This window comes from Dryobates pubescens, chromosome 9 (assembly GCF_014839835.1).
Source record: "Dryobates pubescens isolate bDryPub1 chromosome 9, bDryPub1.pri, whole genome shotgun sequence".
In the NCBI taxonomy this organism is placed as follows: domain Eukaryota; kingdom Metazoa; phylum Chordata; class Aves; order Piciformes; family Picidae; genus Dryobates; species Dryobates pubescens.
Genome location: NC_071620.1, coordinates 36,929,059 through 36,952,746, shown reverse-complemented (window position 1 = coordinate 36,952,746; position 23,688 = coordinate 36,929,059). Strand labels below are relative to the sequence as shown.

The 23,688-nt window shown below is 40.9% G+C and overlaps 1 long non-coding RNA gene across 1 annotated transcript in view; it reads left to right on the top strand.

Annotated features, from left to right (window-relative positions):
• The window catches only part of LOC128897444 (uncharacterized), a 31,561-nt gene extending 12,996 nt beyond the window's left edge, over positions 1-18,565 (top strand). The window contains exon 3 of the long non-coding RNA XR_008462387.1: positions 18,392-18,565. This is a non-coding gene — a long non-coding RNA (uncharacterized LOC128897444). The remainder of the gene's footprint in view (positions 1-18,391) is intronic.
• Positions 18,566-23,688: the final 5,123 nt, after the last annotated feature.

The window sequence follows — 23,688 nt, the reverse complement described above, 5'->3', positions numbered from 1 at the left end:
CTCCATCACTTCCCTGGATAGCGTGTTCCGGGTGTTGACAACCATTTTGGTGAAGAAATGTTTCCTAATATCCAACTCAAACCTCCACTAGTGCCACTTGAGGATGTTTCCTCCTGTCATATCACTTGCTATCATTATCTAGTGGGTCTCCCTTAGCCTGGGAGGACACAGAGAAAGAAGAGAGGATAGAAGACCGTTTTTTTTGTCCTAGCAGTTTACTTCCACACTGTGTGGTAAGAGGAAACAATACCCACACATCACTTAACCAGAAAGATGTTTTCACGCTGTTGCCCTTGAAATCCTCGTTTTTGTTAACCACAGGGCTTACAGCTTTGCTCCCGTTCCCCTCCACCCCTTCTCTTTCAGTTCTGGGTAGCGGGGAATGGGTCAGGACAACCCACTCCCAGCCCAGGGGCGGAGGGGGTGGCAGAAGGCTGCCCTTATTTACCCTCGCCATTTCCCCATGTAATCTGGGTAATCGTGTGGCTAATCGGCAGGGTGAAGGAGCCCCCCACGCCGCACCTCACAATGCCGACCCATTCACATTTCATACAATGGGGTGTTTAATTCGTCCCATGCCTTGCCAGGACGATTGTGCTCCCTTTGTTCCAACGTTTTAGGCAGGGTCTCCTGCACTACCCTCTCTTTTACACCAGCATATGTCTGAGCTCTCGCTTGCTGCAGCTGGACAAGGGCTGTTGTTTTTGTTTTGCTCTTCAAAGCCAATGAATCGATTATGGGGGTGTGAAATGTGGGTTAAAGCCGTCCCCGCGTGTGTGCATGCATTAGCCATTTGCTACATTACAACTTCGCAGCAAGGTGACCGAGAAGGCAACAGTGTTCGTGCTCTTCCATTTTGAATGGGCAAGCTGTTGAGCACAGAAGGAAATAATAAATAAAAGGCTGACTGCACATATTGTTTCCAAAATGGCTCGCCAGGCTATATCAAAGTGAAATAAAAGCACCTCTACCCCAATGTGCTGCACCCATAAAGAAAGATCAAAACCTGGTCTGCAACAGAAAATTACAGGGCTCCTATGTATGAATATTGTATATTAAATTCGGACCTCATTCCTACTCCTATTCAACTGTACTTGCTGCCTCTCTCACCTTTGGGATGTGTCGAATCACAGAATGGTAGGGGTTGGAATGAATCTCTGGACCCCTGCTAAATTAGGGTGACATAGAGCAGGTTGCTCTAGGTGGGTTTAGAACCTTTCCAGAAGAAAATGACTCCTCAACCCCCTCCGGGCAGCTTGTTCCAGAGCCCTAACACCTTCACGGGAAAGAAATTAATTCAACAGCCTTACAAAAGTGATAGGATCTGATCTCATCTTCTTGCAAACCAAAGGCAAAATGCTTGCAGTAAACACCTGCAGTTCAGGTTGATCTGTGGATCAGAAGTGGTGTGGAGATACTGCCTTCATCTGCTAGACCAGACCATTGGCTCTCTTCCAACCCTGACTGGCAAGGCCAAAAAGCCAATTCTCTCCAAAAACTCTTTTCTATCTTGCACAAAACAGTTCTTGTGTCTCTCTTTCTCTCCCAAGCTGTAAAGAAAGGATGCATCATAACATCTCTCTCAAAATTACTACTAATTTCAATGCTACTCCACAGATGTACTTCTATTAGTATAAAAACCACCAACCCTTATCCTTACGATCTGAAATGGAATGTTCCTTTTTACTTTTAAGAGTAATCCTAAATGCATTACACTGTAATTCAGGTAGCTAAAAAGATTTATTTAATGACAAGCTAGAAAAATATCATTCATTCCTAGTTTAAGTTCATAATACTCCACAGATGTACTACTGGTGCTGAAACAAGTAACTTCTGACTTTTCTCTCAGAAATGCCTCTGGCTCAAATGCAGCATTTGGAAGTTCACACCTGTGCTCTGTAGTAAAACAAATTTTCATTTTACTCTTAAAATTGGTTGGGGAGAAAAAAAAAAAGGAAAAGTTTTTGGGCATCAGCCTTGAGAGCCAATTTTGCAGGAAGCTAAGCTTTCCTTGAAGAGTTAATTAATTAGCACGTGTGCAGTGCTTTACAGTATAAAGCACACAAAATTGTACAACACACTCACGTAGCTATTTCAGAGCTTAACTGTAAAGCTGGAGGTGATGAAATTCAAAATCCTGAGGGGAGCAGAGGGCACAACACTCATCCATTTAAAATTCCATTTTGATGGCCAAAGAAGTTGCATCCACCTTTTTAATGTCAGCATTTTGAAGCCTCTATTTTTTTCTCTGCTTTTCCTTTTCTTTCCTTTCCTTTTTCTTGTATTTTTTCCCTCTTTTCTTTTATTTTTCTTTTTCTTTTCTTTTTTATTTTCTTTTCTCTTTCCTTTTCTTTTCTTTCCTTTTCTTTTCTACTCTCAAAACCATGAATTAACAAAACGAAATAAAGCTTCTCATGACTAATTTTGCAGGGCAATCTCTGGCACTCATATGTGCACCAGGACATTATATAGCCGTACATCTCTCACTGAAGGAAAGCAGAATTTGTTGAAATTGCTATCAGTAGGAATGATACCACTTGGCAATGATCCTAATACAGCTAAATTCATAAATGGTTACCTCCCCCAGCACCCAAACAGCAGGGACGCAGCTACAGCAATATAAATGTGCTAATCCCAGCGCGATGTATTCCCTCACCTCCCTGTATCAAATCATTCTAAAGGGTTTTCAATATACAAGTTAATTAGCTACCATCAAGCAGCAGAGTAACATCTAATGAAGACCGGGGCTTAGAATGCCAGAAGTGGCCTGCTGTACCCTTTCCCCCCACCCCTCTAATATTGGGAGGGTTTTTTTTGTTTGTTTTGAGATGGGTTACCATTCTAGTTCAAATGCAAATTAACAAAGTGTTTAATGAACAGGACTGGTTTGATTATCTGGTAAACACTTTGGATGTTATTAAGCATGCATATTCAATAATACCTACAAGAATACTATTTCTGCACTGGAACCTCAAAATGCTACTGCCATACAGTATCTATCTATAAATATATATAAACACACATATTTGGAATGCTGAATAAGATGACACCTTTTTGTTACTGAACATAGGACATTATATTCTAATGACATACTCAGCATCTCGAATAGAATAGAATAGAATTGGACTGAATTGACTTGACCAGGTTGGAAGAGACCTTTGAGATCATCATGTCCAACCTACCACCCAACACTATCTAATCAACTAAACCATGGCACCAAGCACCCCATCCAGTCTCTTCCTAAACACCTCCAGTGATGGTGACTCCACCACCTCCATGGGCAGCCCATTCCAATGGACAGTCACTCTTTCTATGGAGAACTTCTTCCTAACATCCAGCCTAAACCTCCCCATGTGCAGCTTGAGACTGTGTCCTCTTGTTCTGGTGTGGGTTGCCTGGGAGAAGAGACCAACCCCCGCCTGGCTACAGCCTCCCTTCAGGTAGTTGAAGAGAGCAATAAGGTCTGCCCTGAGCCTCTTCTCCAGGCTAAGCAACCCCAGCTCCTTCAGTCTCTCCTCACAGGGCTCGTGCTCCAAACCCCTCAAGAGCAGAATCAGTGCATGTGAAAGCAATTACAATCATTCCATGCAACAATTTTTATATATATATATATAAATCTATTTAATATTAATTGCACAAAGTTCCCATGATGTGAGCAATCAATGCCTGCAAAATACAACTTTCAGGGAGAAGGTTAAAAAAAACCCAAACAACAAAATAGCATAGGAGAGTGAACTTAATTACCTGAGATACATCTGCTACTTTTAGGAAACACACTTTCCACAGTTGCATCTTCCATATTTAACTAAGCAGTTAAAAGCCCTAATTAATTAAATTAAGGTCCTGATCCTGACGGGATGTGGAAGTCAATGAGACTTTCCCCATGTGAACCTCATTGCTGGAGTGGGACCAAACACTCCCTCTTCCTGTCTATCAAGTATGAAGCTCATCTTGTAATTCCACCACTTCATTAGCACCTTTCCAGCACATTATCTTTGACCTAATCCTCCTGTCACTTTAGGGATGCAGGGTCATTAGAGTACTTGAAGGGTCGATGTTGTTGTTGTGGAGGTGTGAATTGATCACTAAGATGACAACTGGTGACAAGTGTACTTTATTAGGCTGCTACTCTGCCTCTTAATTGCTACTGATTAGCCTGTCTGTTAGAAAATTTGGACTCCTTCTGCTCTTGCCAAAGATTATGCTGCTTTCTAAGAGGACCATCAAACATCTTCCCCCCCTGCAATGAGATCATTTAGCATAGTATGTTTACCCCCCTCAAATGGAATTATTTATATGAGTAAAATCAACAGGATAGTGCCCTTTAATGTCCCCATTACATCTTGTTTAGGTTTTCCCTGCTAGGAGAATTTCTCTGTTAAAGAATCAGATGTGCCTGATTGTTTCTTTTCCTTTCCAAAAACATGAATAGGATTTTTATTTTTCCCCCCCTCAAAACTCCCATGGTTGTATGTAACATTTGAATTGATTTCTCAGAAGATGTGCTGCCTCTCCAAATATCACATTACATTTACACTATACATTAAGACAAACCACCACCACCAAAATATTAAACTGGTGCATCTTGCCAGAGTTCACAGGCTTCAAGTCATAATTGTTGTTGACCACAAGACTGGAACATTGAATCACACAGGGCACATCTGCCAGCAGTGAAGAAGCAGAATCAGGATTTAATTTTACAGAACTCCCTTCTTAAAGAAGGAGCTAAAAATGAGAAGGAAGAAAAGCATAATGAAAAAAAACTTTTCAAACTAGATGACTAGGATAGCTGTCTACATAATGATTTTAAATTTTGAAAGGGAGAGCTTTAAATTAAATATAGGGAAGAAAGTTTTTACACTGAGGCTGGTGATACCCTGGCCCAGAGGTTGTCCAGACGTGTGATAGAAGCTTCATCCCCGGAAACACTAAAGGTCAGGTTGGACAGCGCTCTGAGAAACCTCATCTAGTTGAAGATGTGCCTGCTTGTCTAGATTACCTCTCCAGTGATCTATTTTACATTAGAAAACATGGACTCTTCAGAAAGCTACTATGCACCCAAACACCTCCTATCAACAGCCCTAGTATATCACAGAATCATAGAATGGTTTGGTTTGCAAAGGATCTTTAAAGGTCATCTAGTCTAACCCCCTGGCAGTGAGCAGAGACATCTTCAACTAGATCAGGTTGCTCAGAGCCCCATCCAACCTGACCTAGAATATTTGCTGTTTATAGGGCTTCTACCAGCTCTCTGAGCAACCTGCATCAGTGTTTCATCACCCTTGGTATGAAAAAATTATTCTATCAAGTCTAAATCTTCCCTCTTTTAGTTTGAAACCATCACCCCTTGTCCTGTCTCAACAAGCCCTGCAAAAAAGACTGTCCCTGTATTTCTTATGAGCCACTCTAAACTGCTGAAAGGACACAAGAAGGTCTCCCTGGAGCCTTGCCCAGGCTGAACAACCCCAACTCTCTCAGCCTGTCCACATAGGAAAAGCAAGCCTAAGGAAGCCACAGCACGTGATCTCAAAGAGCATAAGGTTGTCTTTTCTCAGAGAAATACACTGATGTTATGCTTTGGTGTTAGCAGGATTTCCAGTTCAAGAGATAGCTGTTTAAGATAGGCAATCTCATGAAGTCCTGGTCAGATTGATAGCTTAGCTCAGAACTCTGGCATTTGGATTAAAGCAGTATAGAAATGAATCTTATATTTGACATTTAAAACACTTTCAGTGGGAACCTTTCCCACTGCCTGTAGTTTCTTAAATCAAAACAGAAAGAACTGCCATGGCAGAACAGTGTGAGAAATTATTCTCCAACTGCTTCTCTGTTTTCCCACGTTATGACTGAAGACAACAGTCCCTGAATCATTTTACATCCTGGCATTATGTGCAACAACACTGGGCATAATAAACAGACAATGCAACAGAAAGAAAATTTGAAAATTCATTTCTCCTTTCTTTTGGACAACATCTAGGAATATAAATGTGGTCTGTGGCAGCTCCAGCTGAAGGAAAAAGCAGGGCTGCTTTTGATGGGTTACCATGACTAAAAACTTTGGATTTACATGGTCTGACTCCCATTTTCTGTGTGACTTTGACAAAGTCACTTCTTGTAACGTTTCTAGAAATGGATGCTGTTCCCTCAGGCTTTCATTCTACTTCTCCTCTCCAGAGTATCTAGCTGTTTTGCATGTACTACCAATAGGAAAATTAAATGTCTCAGGGGACTTCATGGAATCTCTGGATCTTGATCCTTTCAGGGCTTCAGAGCTGTTGGCTGTAACATATATATGACATGATTTCTTGGATCGTTCCAGAACTCCCCCCACAAAACTTTAGGGTTTGCAGAAAGCCTTTAAGGACTGCTAGAGTTTTGCAAGCCCAGTTTGAGACAGCTAAGTCATCCAGATCATATCAGTGGGAGATGCAGTACTTGTGAAATATCAGGTATTTTTTTTTCAAATCAATTTCTACCCCTGCACATGAAATGAAGTGTTAACACAAAACTGAGAAGCTGGTGTGTTGTCTCTCCCTTTCTTCTCAGCTCTCAAATCAAGGGTGTCTCTATTCTGAAATGGTTGAGGCACCAGTGGTAAGGAAATGACCACTGAATTTGAAGATCTTTGGACTTTGAGGAAGTGATCTGATTTAAACATATGCTTTATATATACAAGTGCTTTGGACCTTTGCTAGCGACCTGCAATGAGTTATAAGAAACATCCTCTCAAAATCAAACATTCAGGTTAAACTGGTAATTACAATCTCACTCTGCTGCAGTGTTACATGTACTTTAGGACAGAATCAGTCCAGCTAAGAAGGACAACTTCAGACTATCCAAACAGACCAAAGCTCTGCTAATCTGTTAATTAGTTGTTATTTAGATACATCATCTACTTTCTCTTTGTCATCACTAACCTCTCTCCTGCTTGAGTTCAACCCTAGGTGGGCTATCAACCTTCATAGGCATCAGAAATCACATTCTGGTGAATATTCAGGCAAGTCTGGCAGCATCTAAGAAGCCAAAGTGCTCAAACAGGACTCGGAAAAGCATCAGATGCCCTGTTGGTATTCATCCCACCAGCCTTAGATATTCTCTACTTTTTATGTCAAGACAATTTCAGTGATGCCACCTTATGGTTCTCATTAAATATTTCCCTGTGCGTGCTCTACATTTTACTGCACCCACAGTAAATGTCATTTCTCATTGCCATGAACTTTCATTTCCACTTTCCTCCTTTCACTTGTGTACATGAGAAGCTTTCACTGGTTAACACTTCTTCTTTCCTTCCTTTTTAAAGAGTGTTTAAGCAAGTCATCACCCAAATGCTGTACTATACCAAGGGGAAAATATCCCTTGCTTTACATGCCTGTCCATAAGAAATCATAGATTTCTTAAAGTATTGGACATAAGATTTGCTCTTAACAATTGAAAATGGAAAGAAATTTCTCATGAACCTCTTCTTTAGTTCCTTTGCACAGTTCTAACTGCTGGCAGCAGGACAGCAAACAACAGCGTCTGCTGCTTTTCTCAGCAGCACCTACACAGGGACTATAACCAGAAAAGACAGGAAAGTTCATCCCTTTGTTCCAGTACCAAAATCAAAATGGAATGGAGTGGAAGTCCTATGTGCAGGTAACCATAATATTGAATACCTGAAATAATGACAAGTAACTGTGTCAGTTGCTGTGCTTGCACTAACTGCACTAGCAAAACTTAGTATTAACCAATACCAAGCGTCCAGGTTAGCTAATACCATCACAGCCAAAAAAAGGTAATAAAATCAGGTGAGCAAAACATGATGCAGGTATGAAATGCACAATAGTAAGGTAAACTATTCAGGAATGAAAGAAAAGGCAACACCTGGAACACAACAGAAACCTACAAGCCCAAGATCTGATTTGGATCAGATAAATTAGCTGTGGCATTCTCTTCAGATTCCCTCCAAACACACTGAAAGATATCATTGTCTACTAAAAATAAAAAGAAAGCTATTGAGGCCAAGTCTCTTAACTGCCACTTGCTAATGTTCTGAAAACAAAGAACCTGCAGTATACTAACTGTTGGAGCTGAACGGGAACTCAAACTTTCTAACACCTCAGCGAACACTTGAAAGAGAGCATTAGCCTAATATCTGTAAATCAGGGCACTTCAAATTAACCCCATGGTCATTAAAAACCTTGCTGATTTTATGTTTTGGTTATCATTCTGATAGGAGTCTGTGAACAAAAGTGCTTAACGATTCCAGTCAAATAGGATAAGGGCATTAATTCCTGTTTGAATGCAGGAGCAACATAAATCATCTGCTCCAAGCTAACAATTTAAAGAGCGCACAGCGCATTACGTTAAATAAAGTATTAGCATTGAGTTAAGAACACCTATTAAGGGACTTTGAGAGTTCTGGCTCACATTACCTTACACTGGTTTTGAAATAACCTTATTCTAACTTTTTAATCCCATAATTATTCCACAACAGTACTGTCAGAAAACTCCACTGCTTCTAACAATTTATAGCTGCAAAACATTTTGTGAACCACTTCAGTTAAGTTCTTGTACTTAATCATATTATCAGCCTGGCCCACCGTAGAGTCATAGAACATTTTGGCTTGGGAGGGACCCTTAAAACTGTGCTTCATAACCTAAATCTGTGGTTTTTGAAAGAAGCTGCTGAAATGCTGAAGAAAAATAAATAAATTAAGGTGTGCAGGCATGTTTTTTGCAAATATATGCACACACATAAATATATCATACATACTTGTGATCAGCCTTCACTCATTTAGCAGAATGCTTTCTCAACAATAACTTTCAAAATATATAGGTCAACTTTTCTTCCACATCTCAGTTTTGTGGGTTTTTTGTTTGTTTGTTTGTTTTAGATCATAGAATCATAGAATTGTTAGGATTGGAAGGGACCTCAAGGATCATCTAGTTCCAACCCCCATGCCATGGGTAGAGATGCCTCACACTAGATCAGGTTGCTCAGAGCCACATCCAGCCTGGCCTTAAAAACCTTCAGGGATGAGGCTTCTACCACCTCCCTGGGCAACCTGTTCCAGTATCTCACCACCCTCATGCTGAAGAGCTGCTTCATAACATCCAATCTGAATCTACCCATTTCTATATTTGTTCTGTTGCCCCTAGCCCTATCATTGCCTGACATCCTAAAAAGTCCCTCCCCAGCTTTCTTGTAGGCTCCCATAAGATACTGGAAAGCCACAATAAGGTCTCCTTGGAGCCTTTTCTTGATCTATTCCCAGTTTCAGTGGATGTTCCAGATCCACCATTCTGCAGATACTCACATTGGAAATTGCCACAAAAATAATGATGTGGAATATAACCAGAGTAATTTAAAGTGAAAAATAAAAAAGATCCCAAATATCATAGAACCATTTTGGTTGGAAAAGACCTTTAAAATCATGGAGTTCAACCTTCAGTCTAACACCACCATGACCAGTAAACCATGTCCCCAAGTGCCATGTCTACAAGCTTGTTTAACACCTTCAGGAATGGTGATTCCACCACCTCTATGGGAAGCTTGTTCCAGTGCTTGGCCATTCCTTCAGTAAAAAGTTTTTTTCCTAATATCCAGCCTACATTTTCCCTGATTATCCTGGTCTGTTCCATTTCTACTACCCCCTCCTTGGCCAGATTTTCCCTCTGACATAACTCATACAGCTTTAAGCTCATTAAGAATCAAGCACCCAACTCCATTGGTTTTAAGTACATTTGTCACAGAAATTGATTGAGTCACTTAGCTGAATAAATAGATATAGCATATCTTTAGGTGCCATAAAAGTGACATGACTGCAGGTAAATCATATGAATAATTGCAACCAGGAGTCAGGTTTTCCAATCACTCCCTCTACATACCCTGAATTGCAGGGCCTTCTGGTCACTAATTTACCAGTTTCTGTATTTAAGAGGAATTTAAGAATGGATTTGCAGCGATGGCCAAGCTGCAAGGTACCAGGGAACAAACAGGGAAAACACTTTAACACGACACTTTTAAGAATCCCTGATCTTTTTCTTGTCTTTATCTTTTTCACTTCTCACAAAAAAAAAATTACTGCGAGCATCACGTCAAGAAAATGAATGTTTATGTCTGAAGCAGAGATGGATTCATTCATGAAATTAAAATAATTCTTTTTGTGGAGCAAATAAGCCTCACTTCAGGCAGAAGTGAAAACAGCTTATAAAAAAATCTCTTCCCAATCAGAGAAAATAAGCAAACGGCACGATTTAGACAATCACTCTGATTCTATGAGCTACTTAAACCACAAAAGAACACTGCAAGCAGAGAATTGGTGGGAAAACCAAATAGGAACACAGCTTAAATGACTCATTACTGATTTTTTTTTTTTTCTTCTCTTGGCATTTTTGACAAAAATTCTCATTTAAAAAAAAAAAGCAACAAACAACCCAATACTGTTGAAACAATTCATTGGTAATTTCAAATAAAAAACTAAAACAGGGATGAAAAATGAAAGAGCAAACACAAAGTAAATTTCCCTCCCTCCCCCCCCATTTTAGCACAAACAGCTCAGTCAGCTTTTGGGCTGGGATGGTTCTGCAAACCTCTGAATATACCTTTAAATACATATAAAGCAGGTATTTGGCTAGACTTTTTTCAACACCCAACCTTCCAGCCAGATATGCCTTCCACAGAAATGTTTAAACATCTGAAAAGTAACAAAAATTTACACTGAAAAAGGCTAAGTATCACTGCTCATGAATTTACCAGTTTCTGTCTCTTGCATCTTTCAAATACTTAATTTTAGACATTGGATTTCCAATCTTTACATTTTCTTCCATAGAATAGAATAGAACAGAACAGAATGGAATTAACCAGGTTGGAAAAGACCTTTGAGATCATCAAGTTCAATCTATCATCCAACACCATCTAATCAACTAAACCATGGCACTAAGCACCCCATCCAGTCTCTTCCTGAACACCTCCAGGGATGGTGACTCCACCACCTCCCTGAGCAGCCCATTCCAATGGCCAATCTCTTTTTCTGTGAAGAATATCTTCCTAACATCCAGCCTAAACCTCCCCTGGTGCAGTTTGGGACTGTGTCCTTTTGTTCTGGTGCTGGTCGCCTGGGAGAAAAGAACAGCCTCCACCTGGCTACAACCTCCCTTCAGGTAGTTGTAGACAGCAATAAGGTCTGCCCACACTTACATATGTGTGTATCTCACTCACTGCCATTTTGTATATAAAACTGGACCAAAAAAAACCCCTGTAACAAACTCCACCAGATAAGAAAACTTTGTGTGACAGTTTTGGCTAACATTTTTACTCAGCCCTTTTAAGTTATTTTATTTCTAATTAACACAATTATTTCCCACTATGCTATAATTATTTTTGACTGTTTTGTAACAGCTTCAGTGAGATCTATATTCTACAACAAGCCACAACTGTATTGCCAGTTAACCCATCACTGCCAGGCCACCACTAAGCCATGTCCTTCACTAACAGATCTACCTTGAGGGGGTCCAGAGGAGGGTCACAAAAATGATTAGGGGGTCAGAGCACCTCTGCTATGAGGACAGGCTGAGGGAGCTGGGGTTGTTCAGCCTGGTGAAGAGAAGGAGACCTAAGAGCAGCCTTCCAGTACCTGAAGGGGGCTTACATGAAGAATGGAGAGGAGCTGTTTACAAAGGCTTGTGGGGACAGGACAAGGAGCAATGGCTTCAAACTACAGAAGAGAAGATTTAGATAGGATGTTGGGATCAGATTCTTTACTATGAGGGTGGCAGAACACTGAAACAGGTTGCCCATGAAGTTTGCTGTGGCACCATGCCTGGAGATATTTAAAGTGAGTCTCAACAGGGCTCTGGGAAGCCTGATCTAGTTGAGGATGCCCCTGCTGAGTGCAGAAGGAGGTTGGACGAGATGACCTTTGTAGGTCCCTTCCAACCCAGACCATTCTATGATTCTACATATCTTTTAGATTCCTCCATCTGTGGTGACTCCACCACTTCCCCATTACACCTTCCCCATGTCAGCTGAAAATCACTATTGTAAAATAGAACTGAACATCTACCTTGAATATCCAAGGGAGAGAACCTGCATACTTATATTTCAGAACTGAGTTTGGATAAGAAATCCAGAAACTCCACTACTGCTGTTTTTCAGTCCCTCTGAATGGAATCTTCCTCTAGATGTGCTGACAGTCCCAGGGGTGAGAAAACCCATTTAGAGATGCCAGGGGGAGAAAAAGACAAAAACCCCACTCTTTTGGAGTGGTTTGATCATTATTACTGGGCTGTAAACTAGCATTACAGATTCAGAATGCTTTCAAACACCCAGTTTACATAAACATGCAAAATCTGGAGGGATACATGAGATTGTCAGCCTGGTAAAATGGTGATGATTCACTTGCTGTGTTACTAGCTTGAGCATTCATCTCAAACCCTGAGCTTCTGAAAGAAATCACAGTGAATTGTCAACAGCAACAGAGAAGAGATAACGAGATGTTTTCCAGCCACAGCAGAAGCCTAGTTCAGATGGATACACCCTGAAATTTGGACCACAGTTCAGATCTGTTCCTATTTTTCTGCATGAAACACATGAAGAATTCAGATTCCTGTTCTTATTTGCCAAAGCAAAGATGGTATTAGGTAAAATACAAACAACTTAAAATAAACATCATTGAATTTTGGACTAAACTGGGAAAAAACTTGCAAACCCCAAAAGCTTAGCAATAAAGCCTCTCATTGCAGTTACTTGGGCAGGATAGTATCATTCATGCTTATTATACTAAGCACAAAGGCTATAGTGCCACTCAGGTTTCTAGAATTTATTCCTTATACCTACCTGTTTTCTTAGTTTTCATATAGAATAAAATAGAACAGAATAGACCAGACCAGGTTGGAAGAGACCTTTGAGGTCATCAAGTCCAACCTATCACCCAGCACTATCTAATCAACTAAACCATGGCAGCGAGCACCCCATCCAGTCTCTTCCTAAACATGTCACACCCTTGGAGACAGGGACCTTCTTTTCTTACACACAGCCTTTCATTCCTAGTGCTCAGATGGATGCTATGTGTTAATTCTAGAGATGAAAACACTCATATTCAATAGAACCATAGGGACTAAAATGGTGATGGGTCCCTCAGCTTCTTCCAGTTTAGTTTTCTGTTGAGTAGCAACAAAGCACTGACAGAATTGAGTGCAACGTAGACATAACAACGCTTCAACAGTCTTAGTTTAGAGCAAGACAGATTTCTTTTGCCCTTTCTGGAAAGGTAAAAGAGCAAACAGCTCTCACAATGGACTGGATAGAGCTGGAGAATTTAAATGGAAACGCTATCCACAACGCCATACAACAGCACAAAGCATATAAAAATACACAAAAATCCAGTCTGGGTTTAACGCAGAACCCCATTAAGCCAAAGCTTCAAACAAACCTCCCTCTAAAACCAGGCCAACTAATCCAAGCCATCATGCCCCCTGCCCTACAAAGCCTCTTTAGCCTCCATACCACACCACTGTGAGGCAGCATAAAATCCAGCTTGGCAGCTCCAGACCCCAATTAGGCTGCTCCAGACCTAATTGGCAGCATTACCAAGGCTGACACCAGGCCTTCCATGCAAGAGTGTCCTCCTGGGAGGAGAGAGGGAGGGGAAAAAGGAAAAAAACCTAAATCTGCAGCTAGTTTTATAGGGCTGCAGTACTTATGGGAATGAAATATATGTCCTGGCCCACCTCCTAGACACTCTTTAGCCGCTGGAGGTCTTCAACTTTGTGGTTCTTAAAGGCACCTAGCTACACATCACACTACAGCATCACACTAAAGCCTCACACTACAGTCCCTTTTGTTTTATGGGACTGAGTATATAGTTAAAAATAAAAATAATAGAAGGGGAGGGGGAAAGAAGGTAACAGACAATCTTTTTCCAAACCTTTGAAGTTCTGCCCATCCTTCTGTGTCAAATAAAGTCATGCAGTAGGCTCCATTTGGATCAGATGCTAAAACAAAAAGAGGAGGAGCTAGGGCCCCTCTAAGAGTGCGTTCATTTGAAAAGGTATTTATTCAGTACATGAAATCAGTTTTCCACTGGGGATGGTTTTGTTCTCGGCACTCCTCTCCCTGAACCGATTTGGAATCAGTGCCTGATCTTGTGCCTCTCTTGCAGCTCGCCTTCAGAGTCTTCTCCTTAAGGAAATTATGCATGGAAATTCCTTTTTACGAGCTTTTACTGAAACCACAAGTCTGTATCTGAAATATATACTACTGCAAAATTTTGCCCAAAGCTTTGTCTTGGCTATATAAAGAAATTATAGGTGTGGACCAATTTTTGAATTAGCATGAAAACTGCTTTTATGTGCATATGAGAAAGGCCTTTGAAACATCTTGCCAAGGGCTTTTTTGTCTTCTGGTTCTTATAAGAAAACATGGTTGCCCAAAAGAAAAAACCTGATCGTGGTTCCACCTTAATCAGATTCACAATCGTGTCCTAATGCAATTTGTCCTAATCCATTTCTAAGGAAGACAACCATTTATGATTTGGAAAGACATGTGGGAATAAATGTGGCTATATGGAAATCCCCTGAGTCCTTTATGTACTATATTTTACCAGTTCATAAAAAACCCTAATTACATTTTAGGGAAAAAGGCATTATAGATGCAATGTATATTCTAATACAAACCCCCTCTACCCTGGGTGTCCTACAATCAAACTGTGCTCAGTTTGCAACATCACAGTGCATTTTGTATCTCCATGGCTGGTTTTAGAATAATGATGCTGTGCTGAACACATTTTAATACTAATCACACATTTCAGCACACTGCTGAAAAATGCTGCTCTGCTTGTTTCATTTGGTAGAAGAATGACTTCTGCTTAGTATGGCAGCAAATTGCCCTTGCCATAAACCAGATAATTACTTGGTGCCCATGGAATAAATTTATTAATACTTGTACAAATATCTGTATATTCACCCATACACAAACCCCTGTGTAGTTATTCTATCACAATGACATCCTCCAGAGAAGGAACAGACAGTTCAGTGTATTCAGCAATCTGCTCAGACATATCAACCCCGCCTTGGGCACATCAGGAAGCAAAGGGTGGGATGGAAAAGGGTACAAGAAAAGGCTTAAGAAAAGGCTTATCTTTATACATATGAGTTGTCCCTTTGGAATTGTGTGAATAAAGTTAATCATAAGTGTTTTGAGCACTGGGGTCCTAAAATAATACAGCAGAGTTCCAAATGTAAAACCATCAAGGTTTATTTTCACTGAAATTCTTTCATGTGCTATTTCCCTCCATACACACACAGATTAAAATATCATAAATGTTATTGTTAGGAAAAATTATGCTATAAACATTACTGACTATAATGAATGGCACAAAACTGAGGTAGGTTAGCAGTGTAAACAATCAGAGTCTTTCTGTTTACCCATTTGTAATAATTAGGAGATCACTTAACTCATGAAATCATAATTATCAAACATTTCATCATTTGTTTTGTACTTGAAAAGATTGGGAGGGAATGTTTTCCTTTTACACGCTCACATCTGGGGGTGATCATTTGTTCTTGAGCTGGTGAAAGCAGAGGTCCTAATTCAAAGCTTAGCATCTGCCCTTTTATCAGATGGTGAATTTAGAATCATAGAATCAGTCAGGGTTGGAAGGGACCACAAGGATGATCTAGTTCCAACCCCCCCTACCATGGGCAGGGACACCTCACACTACATCAGGCTGGCCAGAGCCTCATTCAACCTGGTCTTAAACACCTCCAGGGATGGGGCCTCAAGCACCTCCTTGGACAACCCATTCCAGGGCTTCACCGCTCTCACGGTGAAGAACTTCTTCCTCACGTCCAGCCTGAATCTACCTGCCTCCAGCTTCATTCCATTCCTCCTAGTCCTATCACTTTCATGTACTGGAAAAGTTGCTGCTGCTAAAGAAACAATGGGGTTGCATGCACCCAGTAAAAGAATTTCTGTTTGTTTGTCTGACGAGATATAGAGCACCACTGAAGTTTTGTTTGATACAGGAAAAACCTGTCCCTGCTCCAAGCTGGAGCAAAACCTACAATGGTGAAGGTGCCACTGAAAAAAAATATTCTATTACTTACTGCAAGGACTTGGGGGTGCTGGTGGATGAGAAGCTCAACATGAGCCACCAGTGTGCACTTGCAGCCCAGAAAGCCAATCACATCCTGGGCTGCAGCAAGAGAAGCATAGCCAGCAGGTCGAGGGAGGTGATTCTGCACCTCTGCTCTGCTCTGGTGAGACCCCACCTGGAGTACTGCATCCAGTTCTGGAGCCTCTGTTACAAGAAAGATCTGGATGTGCTGGATCATGTCCAGAGAAGGGTTACATGGATGATCAGAGGACTGGAACACCTTTCCTATGCAGACAGACTGAGAGAGTTGGGGCTGCTCATTCTGGAGAAGAGAAGGCTCTGAGGAGACCTTATTGTGGCCTTCCAATATCTGAAGGGGGCCTACAAGAAAGCTGGGGAGGGAGTTTTTAGGGTGTCTGGTAATGATAAGACTAGGGGCAATGGAGCAAAACTAGAAATGGGGAGATTCAGATTGGATGTTAGGAAGAAGTTCTTCCCCATGAGGGTGGTGAGACACTGGCACAGGTTGCCCAGCAAGGTGGTAGAACTGGTACAGGACTGACCTGTTCTGAGCTGATGGGCTGCCTATCAGCATTCAAAAGGACAAATCAAATTTGGTATGAAATTAATTATGCTTTCTTCTTGAAAGAACAGTTGTCCAAAAAAAAAAAAAAAAGGGGGTGTGGCGGGGGGTGTGTGTGCATTCAGCACTTCTCAGAATTGCTCCTTCTTTCAGCTGGATGCCCCAAAATAAAGACACCTATTTTTTAATCATTTATTATTTTTTGAACTATTTTACAAATTCTTTAATTTCAGCTTTATTAAATCTGAAGGTTGCAGACATAGTTTCTGCAAGCTCAGCATGCTCAGTCTGTAACTTTGAGTACCTTTAACAAGACAAGACTGATTTTTCTATTGGCAAGATTAATTTCTCATTGTTGTTGTTGTATAAGCACAGGCCTGTTTTCCTTTGTAATAAATAAAGCTGAAGTCAACACATGTAACCACCGGTATAATACATACACGTTGTGAAACTTGCCCTGACTCAAATCTGTTTAATGGTTTTCCACTGAAAATTCAACATCTGCCAACACCACACAAATCTTGATAACTGATGTCATCATGAACCCATTAAACCCTGGTTTTTAACATGTTAGGAAAACAAAGGGTTTATGGAAGACTGCTAACAGAGGGCTAAATCCTGGAGCCCTTATTCAACAGTAGGAATTGTTCCTTAAGTAAGGTGTGAGTAAGAACATCTTAAGCCTGGCAGAACGTAAGCAAGCTCTTGTTCCACATTAAATTTAACTAGCCAAGTCATTCATGAAAGTGACACCCTAAGATATGAAACCTGTCACTGCAAATCACCTTTCGTCACCGCTTTGGGAACGCATGTCCTGCCACACCAGCTCCTGGCTTTGATGTGTCACAGCTGCGATACTGCAGGAAGGAAAAGCCATTTCAATAGAGGGGGAGCTCTGGAGGAGTCAGGCAGCTCCCCCTGAGGAGCTGAAACTTCTCAGCAGAAGCCATCCAGAGATACATACTGAATAAAAGGTCCTCAAACTAAAATCTCATAAAATGCCTGCAGGATCCATGTCACTGTAGCTAGGGGAAAAGATGTGTAGTGTTGAAACAGAAAGGAGCATCCAGCCAGATAAGGCAGGAATCCCATATCTCTAACATCCATACACCTGCAAAACTGATAATGCCTATCCAGCAGTTCCTTTCCTGGCTACAGAGGTGGTTAATCAAAGCTACAGCATAAGACCTGTGGGGGAGGAAAAGCCATTTAATTAATGTGCCAGATATCCTCGCCAAAGCTTTTGCCAAGATTAGGTTCAGATTGTAAAGAAATCTCCAAGAGAAGGATAATTCTCAACACCTGCAGGCACTTTTATTAGCTGCTTGCACAGAATAGAAAACCTTATGTTAAAGTATTTGTCTCCGCTCTACCAAACTGACCTCAGATGCTTTTATCTAGCCATAACCATAAGCAGATTTTAAAGCAGACTGCAGAAGAGTTTGCTAATGGGCAAGAGCTCTGTGGCAAATCCACTGGAGTAAAGTAACTTGTGGATGGAAGCAATCACAGAAAGCTGTTCAAAAGGGATGCCGTCAGAATTCACTGTCAAGGGGAGATTCAGGTGTGCAGAGAAGGAATAAAGTGAGAGAAATCACTAGGACCTTCAATACATCCAGGAGAGGCATCCACCTAACACAGTGTTTATGCCAGATCCAGGTCCAGAACCTTGGCTTTGTTAATTTTTGTTTGTTTGTTCTGTTTTGTTTTGTTCTGGTTTTTTTTCCAGGGGCAGTTGATTCTACAACAGTCTGCAGAACAACGTTCAAAAGCTGACTGCAGAGCCACAACGCTTTTAAGGTGACAAAACCTCAGTTAGCGCCTGAGGAGTTCAGAAACAGATTACCATCAGTCTAGGAAATGAGTGTATTTTAGTACTGCCTAATGTAACTCCTCATGAGAAGAAATTAAAGTGAATTTAAGGTTTGTTCCTCAGTACTTTGTTGTGAAATAATTTACTTGCCTCTAAACTGGACAATTACAACTGTCTAGTGGAGACCTGTGGAACTGTGTCTTACTTTTGATCTAAGGAGATACTCTTTCAGCACGCATAACCACAGACCTGAGCAGCCAGGTGCAACTCAATTTCTGCCATCATTTGCAGCAGTGAAACACGAAGTCTCAAATACCTCTGTTTAATCTGATTTATCCATTTAAACAATATTTTTTTTCTGGGATTCAGGAAACTCCTACCATTTCTCCTTTTGTTTTAGCCAGAACAGCAGCAAGAGGGCTCTAATTTCCCTTCTTCTAGTGCTAATGAAACAAACCCAATAGTAGTTATTATCAATATCAATATGTGTGACTCTGGAAAATAGAGTAAAAATATTTAGATTTTTCAGGAATTTCTTCACCAATTACCCTAAGCTTTGCTGGTGGTGTGTTTTTTTTTCTATTTGTATTTTCTTGATCCTATCTCAGCTGCACCAGAATCCTTTGAAATAAAATGTGAATAACAACTCCCAGCTTGATAATTTCAGGCTGGATTCTTCCCTCTGCACTCACGCTATCTAATACCCCATTTTGCAAGAGCCTAGGTCACCTCAATGAGTGATGAAGGTAACAAATAAATGACCAGGAACATCAGAAAAGCTGCAGTGAATCTGAACCTTAACTCAGCTGTCTTTCCTTTTTTTTTTTTTTCCACTAAACATTACAAACACAGTTAATCACCCTAGATATTGATTATCCTTTACATCAGGTAGGATAATTTATGGCACTTCCCACTTATCATGCTGCATAAGAAAAGGAGAGCTCTGATAGAGCCCTGCCTCTTGCAGCATTTACAGAGGAACTGCAGATTCAGAACCTGACATCATAACCCTAAATTTTGGGAGGTGAGACCCTCCCACAGTCTCTGAGAATACTGTAAGCAACCTAAGAGCTCACACACCAAAGCAATTCCTGAGCTAACACATTGGTTCAGAGCTGATGTTGCCTCTTAAATTCCAGAAAGCTGTACATAGTCTTAATTACAATTAATTTCACACTTGCATGCTATAAATCTCTATCATTGGCTTTTGCAAAGCAGATAATGGAACAAGGCAAATAGTTGGACTCAAAGATCTCCAGAGGTCCCTTCCAACCCCTAACATCGTGTGATCCTGTGTCGGGTGTGAATGCAGTGAAACTGGATCCTATCTACCTGAGCTGTCCCTGGTATCCAGCCTCTCTCTGTCTCTTGCCTCCCAGACACCGTTAGGGTCCGTGCCCCAGATGCCACAATCCTGTATTAAGATATTCCTAAAGGTGTTCATGCTTGCCAGGAAGGCAAAAATTGCTCTTAGGGCCTTTACACCACCCTTCCTGGTTTTCTGAATCACAAGAAAAAGAGCAGTCGTGTGCTTTCTGCTTATTGGTTCTCTCCTCACTCCAAATTCAAGGTGATGGCTTATTCCTGTCATTATATTACAACTTCCAACCATTTTCAATCTATCCCTAGGAATTTATCTTGAAAACAGTTGTGAGTATATCTGAAAGGCTGAACTTCACATCTAACATCTCATTTTTTGGCACAATAAAGATCAAAGTGAACTGCAAAGATATCCTTGTTAGGATCGCTGAATCAGGTTTGCCTGGATAAACCCTAACTACTCATCATGCTGGAATAAGAAATGATGCAGCCTCCTGTAAAACATAATCATACTTTTGCGTCCTGTGCAATTTTCTCGGGCCCCAGCCCTACAGAGTACATGTATCTGAGCTTTACACCTGACTCATCCTACCCGCTGACAGAGATGTACTTGTGCATGTCATGTTAAATGTGAAAATAAGTGCCTGCAGGATTGGAAGCAGCACAACAGGCAGTGAAAGGACAGCATAATCTTGATAAACAAAGAGCAGATATGTTTCTCCATGGAAAGAAAACAACAACAACAAAAGTGAGCTTGACAGAATAGCTTCATCAATGCAAATTTGGCAAACAGCACCATGGAGCCTGACTGCAATTTTTCCACTCTAAGCCTGACCTGTAACTCATTAACCTACCACTAAACCAGTATTCACCTCATGTTCAGCTCTTCAAAGCACTCAAAGGAAAAAACAATGGGAATGAATTTTTATTCCACTTCCCTGGAATAAAGGCAAGGCATGATATATTAGTATAATTTCATAAACACTAGAAAAGGACTGTAAAAGAATCTATGAGTGATCTATTGAATGCATTCATACAGCATTTAGAATGGCTTTAGCAATTCCCCCCCCCCAATAACTCTTCTTGGATATATAACTCTTTTCTCACATAAAAATAAACAACTCCACCCACCCTGTAACACCAAACTTCAAAGGTCTGAGACCAATGATAAAACTGCTGCTTCTTTATTTCCCTGGGTACTTGCCACCTGCCCCATGGCTAGTGCTGCACTCCATAACATTTCTGGGTATTTCTGCAAACCCCACAATGCCACCAAATGCCTTTAAATCTTCTCCTAGAAGCTGAGAACATGAATGGCTGTTTAGGAAGTATTAATGGGAAGCACTACACCAAAACGCTTTCTCTTTCAAGGCAATGTGCAGAGTTTAAGACAACCTAAATCTGAGCCCCTGTTTGTTGTGTTTACTTGGGTTTATCAGAGCCTAACTGAAGACTGGTCCATAAATAAAACATCAGGACATTTTATTTTCCTGCTATTATCCTCATTAGGATAAGATTAGATGACACAAAGGTCATAGCACATGAAAAATCGTGACACGTCAGACTCCTTTAATGGGAATAAACCCAATCTTTCCCAACTTCCTTCAGGAAATTCAAATGTGCATCTTACTTGGAAATTTCCAAGCACCTGGATGAAGAACTTCAGCTTCCCCAAACAAGTACAAGCTGTTATTTCCTGAAGAATTTCAGAGTGATTTCCTTCCTTCATTTTCTGTATAAACCTCCTAACTAAGGCACTGCCAGTCTCAGGTGAAGGAGCAGAGGCCCTTTCAATGCTTAAAACAACAGGTTATTTCTGCTTTCTTTGATAAAATGCAGTTTCCCCTATCTTCAGACCCTTTTTTCACTATTTTCTTTTATTTTAAGATTGCTGAATTTCCAGGTTGCCTCTTGACAGTAGCAAAAGTCATAGAATCACGTGGATGGGAAGAGGCCTGAACGATCAAGTCCAGCAGTTAGCCCAGCACTGCCATGCGCCTCAGCACCACAGCTATGTGTCATTTAAATCTCTGCAGGAATGGTGAATTCCCTGCTTCCCTAGGTAGGCTATTCACCCAGTCATCCATGACTTACAAACACACACAGACTAACCAACTCGTTACCCTGCTCTAAATGCTGTCTAGTCAATACATCACCACTATATTCAGAGATTCCTGGCCTGTACTTCAATGTTTTCTGTTTCTATTTCAGACCAGAGAAGACTCTGTCTTAAAACCTGCCTGCTTTCTTACAGCCTTATTAGCTGATGTAAAGAAAGAAGATATGACTTCCCACAGTCCTGGGCAAGTCCTCTGCAAATCATCTTGGAGATCAGAAAAACTGTGGAGCTTTTTGTGAAGAACCTTATTTCTGATTTCTGCACTTCAAGACAGGAGACAAGTGCTGCACAAGCCCAGATGTATATAACTTGCAATTACAAGTGACTGTTTTTCAGAATCAGTGCCTAAAATGCAACCTATTGTGATTTGTACATAGCAGAGGCTGCTCGGCACCATGTCTGCAGTCTGGAGGCAGAGTTCTGTGTGAATGACAACTCTGGATAAACACTAAGAGCAAGCTCTTAATTCTTGCTGGTTTTTCTCTACTGCCAGGTCCAGCTCTATAAAATGTGACCTTCAAATGGACCTAGTTCTATTCTCAGTTATGTGTGCTTCAAAGCACGGTTGGGTGCTATCCATACTGAGATGGACGCTATGCTTTGCTCACTCCTCCTTCCTCTGCACACACATTTATGTCTGAGATGCAGCTCTAAGAAACACCTTTAGAAAACAGTAGTTTGGGAGACTGAACCCTCATTTCCTCCAGTAAAGAGTCACCATACAGAAATAACAAAACGTATGATTTCTTTTTTGTCTCTTCTTAGAAGTGTTGGTTTGCAATGGGTTAAAAATCTGCTGCTAGGCACTGGCCATTTTAAGGTGTATTCTTCTCCCCTGCTGATTTGCCCTCTGACCTTCTGGGGGCCAGGGTGGCTGCAGACTTCATTTTTACTCTATTTCCTGGTCTCTCTCCTGGCTGTGCACTCAATGTTTCCACAGCAGATTAATGACAGCTAATAATATCTGATATATCTGGACATTGCCACATAATGAGTTGCAGTCCCACTGGGTGCCCAAAGTGTCACTACTAACAAATTCACCAGAGCTGCACATAATTAGCATGTAAAGGGAGTGATCATGCAGTAAATCTGGAGGGGAAGATGGATAGCCCATGAGGAAAAAATATAAGGGGAAAAAAAAATACTGTTCTTAACACTCATTGGTAAATGTATGTTTCTTGCCATGAATATTTTCTTGATAACAAACTGTGGACAGGTTACCTTTACAGTAACATTATTCCTTCCACGGCTGATAGGCAGAATTTCATTATGCCACTGCTAATGTTACAATATTTCTGCAAAATGTCACCATATGTAAATTAGAAGAGGGTAAGGTTTCCCTCTTGGTTTTCTTTCAAGGTGCACTGTCCATTTCTGCTACGGCCTAATTCTCCTTCCTCCTGGTTTACAGACACACTAACATTGACCCAACCTTGTGAAATAAAAGTCAGCACTGAATGATCTTGCTTATCCAACAGCTAAATAGGAATGAAGAAACTCAACACATGACAGAGGGAGCAAAGACCCAAGAGAAAGAATTAGATTACTTAATGAAGATTTATCCCAAGAATAACAATTCTTGGCACATCAGAAAATACCCAATAAAGAAAAATGGAATGCATGAACAGCACGAGTTACCTGACCTGATCTGAACCCAGGTCTCTACCTTGTCACCACTTGGTTGCCCATCACATGCTAAGTGCTGCCTGTGGTCTAGCTATGTGCAGGCAAAGAGGCTCTCCCAGGAGAAGGAGGTTGACAAGGAATAGATAAA